We start from the raw sequence: 3,891 nt of genomic DNA on the forward strand, positions 1-3,891 counted from the left end.
ATTTTATACGTTTCTAATTCAATTACTCATTAATGTCAATCCATTTAAAATTAATTTCAATTTATGTCAATCCATTTTTTTTAGTAACATTTTATAAAAAAATAAAAAATATTCTATTTGACATAAAAGACACAAATTTATTAAAAATAATCATAAAATACGAATATATAAAAAAGTTATTAAAAAAGTTATTTCCAATTTTAAAAATTATAATATATATAAATATATTAAAAAATATAATGAACCAACGTTTACTATATACGTGTTCTAAAAAAATATATTAACACTAAATTTTTATCAATTAAATTATATATTTATAATTGAATCCTATTTTTTATTTTAATTTTCTTTATTATAATCATAATTTGAATGTTAAAAAATTAATAAAAAATTAAGTATTGCATAAAATTAAATTATTTTTTAATAGAATTTATTTTTGGTACCTATCAATATAACTATAATTCAATTGCACAAATAATTAGTTAAAACTTTTTAATAACTAAAATTGATTTAAAGTATAAGCAAATCTTTAATCATTAATAAAATAAATTTCAAACTCTTGATGAAATATATTCAATAATTTTTTTTTACAACAACTTCTCATCCTCCCAATTAAAACATTATACTAATAAAACAAATAAATTTAGACTACGCTACAATATAATTCAACATTAACATTTTTTTAAAATCAAAATATTAAATAGTCAATCATATAATTAAATTTTTACATCTTATTTTTTGGTTTGTATTTTACATTTTATTTCATCAAATAAATACAAATACCATTATATGTTGAAAAATAAATTGACAATCAAAGTACAATGAGTCAAACAATTATCTTATATAATAAGTTATCATACGAATTTTACAAAATATTTTAAAAAATTAAATTAGATGATTGTGATAAACATGATTTTCCCTCATTTTAATTTTCTTAATCATATTCAATTATTATAAATCAATAAAGTAATATTATAAGATAACTATATTTATAATACATAAAATATTACTTATAAAATTATAAAATTATTTTACAATTATTTATAATAAATTTGTAATTTATAAATTACTTTACAATTTGATAATAATTTATAATTTATATTATTATCAAATTATTTTATAAGTTATTTTATAATAAATTTATAAATTATTTTATAATATTATTAGTCATTTACCAATGGTAATAATAAATATTTTTAGTCATTAAATTCAATTGAAAAAAACACCTAATCACTCATAATTAGGGATGGGAATAGGCTAGGCCGTCCGACAGGGGCCTATGGTCTGGCCTACTTATGGCATGGCCTGGCCTGTTTAATAAAAAGGTCAGGCTCAGGCTGTTTTTAAAGCCTATTTATGAAAATAGGTCAGGCTCAGGCTTGTAAAAAAGCCTATTAGGCCTGACAGGCCGGCCTATATATATTTTATATGTATTCCATTCTTTATTTTTTCTTCTTCTAATTTCCATTGCACTCACTCCAATAAACATGTATGAAAACAACATATTTTTTTATGTCATTTGTATGATTAGAATCATGTTATTTCAACACTTTGGCATACATTTAGGGGGAGTAATGATTTTTAGTTTTAAAAATTATTACACATATAATTGAGGGGGAGCATAAACATTTTATCTTTGTCTTATTTAAAATCATAATCTAAAGAATTTTGTCATCATCAAAAAGGGGGAGATTGTTGAGACAAAATCTCTCAAATGATTTTAATGATAACAAAATTACTTAAGAGATTATGATTGTGGTTAATGACTAACATGTGCTCTTGAGTGTATTCATTTAAGTTAATAGGTCATTAATCATTAAGGCAAAAAGAAGGAAAAAGTAATTCTGGCCTGAGAATGGAAAACCCTCGTGAGGATGGAAAACCCTCGTGAGGATGGAAATTGCTGCAATTTGAAATATCCCCAGATCTGGACAATCTGATTTCTCATCAGAATAATTGTGTTTATTCAATTGTATATCAATGTCAAACATGAATAAACAAAGCATTCAAAGCAAGAGTCAAAAGGTCAAAAGAAAAAGGTGAATATGGCTAGATCTAGTATGTAAAGGAAAGACTAGCAAAAGTGAAAGCAACCTATCAAGCATGTGCAAATGTCAAAATCTGATCATTTAATGGGCTTGCACGTTTTAATGCATAAGGAAGTCAAGTTAGCAAAAGGCAACTTGAAACAAGCCAAAAATGGAAGATCACATGTTGCTGCCAGATCTGATCCTCGGACTGAGTATGACAGTCCTATGTCATAAAGTGGCTTTTTCTCTCTTGTCCACATCACCTCAAAAGATGAAGCCAACCTAGACCTTAAAGACTTCGAAAAATGCAGCTCAGAAACAGCCTTGCACTCTGATTAAAGTGAAAAAGCAAGGACATGTCAAGATCAAAACTATGCTGCGTGAGGATGGGTTCTGCCTAAGCCTAACAAGCTGAGTGGCAGTTCTGTAATTTTGATGAAAACCTTGGATCCTTTGAAAATGAGCTCCAACGGTCATCAAGGGCTTGGATCTCTATAAAATGCATACAAGCTCTCCATTGGAAGAGACACAACACACTTGCATAAAAAGATCAAGCATCTTAAAGCTTTCAAGAAGCAAATCACATCCTCCCTTATTACTTTCTTTGATCCTACACTATATCTTTGTATATCTTTTGAGAAAGTATTAAGTATCAATCACTCTCATTCTACTTTGTAATTTCCTAGTGAGTGAAGCTTGGAAATAGTTGGAAATTGATTGTAAGCTTGGTGAAGCTTGATAATACACGGTTGTAATCATCCTCGGGTTGAGGATTGATCTGTTTTGAAAGTTAGTGAAATCTCACAAGGGTGTGAGGACTGGACGTAGCCATCTTTGGGTGAACCAGTATAAAATTGTGTGTGTGTCCCTCATATTCTGCTCCTACTCTTTTACTCAGCTTAGATCTAACGATTTAAAAACCCCATCCTCGAGCTAGCCATCCTCTGCAAGAGGATAGTTTTTAAAACACTTAAAAATTGTTTTTAACAGCAAAATCCCTATTCAACCCCCCTTCTAGTGATATTTAGCTACAACAATTGGCATCAGAGCAAGGTTCTCTAAAAAATACACCTAACAGTGTAAGAGAAAAAGATCCAAAAAGAAATATGTCAAAAGCTAAGTACATCCCTGAAGGAGGATCATCCAGCCGACCTCCCTACTTGGATGGTACAGATTACTATCATTGGAAAGGCAAGATGAGGCTATTTCTCATATCACAAGACAACAACATGTGGTCTGTGGTGGAAAATGGAGATCATGTCATTAGGACCAACAACGCAGATGCAACCTCCGATGAGAAACCTCAAGCACAATGGACGGCTGATGAAAATGCAAAGGTACTCCTAAACTCTAAAGCTCATTTATTTCTAACGTGTGCTTTGTGCAGGGAAGAGTATGACAGAGTTGAAGAATGCAAAAACGCTAAAGAGCTATTTTTTAAATTATTTTGTTAGAAAAATTATTTTTAATGTGAATAAGGCTTTTAAATAGGCTTACAGGTCATGCCATGATAGGCCGTAGGCCAGGCTCAAGCCGAAAAAAAGCCTATCATAGGCCTCAAAAATTCATCGTAGGCCAGACTCAGGCCTTTCAAAGCCTGGTCTGGCCTGACCTATTCCCACCCCTACTCATAATGGACATAAATACTCATTATATAATCCTCCTTTCATGAACAATTATATTATTCCAGACTAATGATTTTGTACATTAAAAATTCAATTACTGATTAAAGTCAATCCATTTATAGTTACTTTCAATTTATGTCAATTCATTTTTGTAGTAACATTTTATAAAGTAAAAATATATATTCTATTTGAAAGAAAATACCCAAGTTCATTAAAAATAATCATAAAATACGAAT

At 29.1% G+C, this 3,891-nt stretch overlaps 1 pseudogene; it reads left to right on the forward strand.

Moving 5' to 3' along the window:
• The window catches only part of LOC140919960 (cysteine-rich receptor-like protein kinase 29), an 11,421-nt pseudogene that overhangs the window by 1,926 nt on the left and 5,604 nt on the right, over positions 1-3,891 (forward strand).

This window comes from Cicer arietinum, chromosome 4 (genome assembly GCF_000331145.2).
Source record: "Cicer arietinum cultivar CDC Frontier isolate Library 1 chromosome 4, Cicar.CDCFrontier_v2.0, whole genome shotgun sequence".
NCBI classification, from domain to species: domain Eukaryota; kingdom Viridiplantae; phylum Streptophyta; class Magnoliopsida; order Fabales; family Fabaceae; genus Cicer; species Cicer arietinum.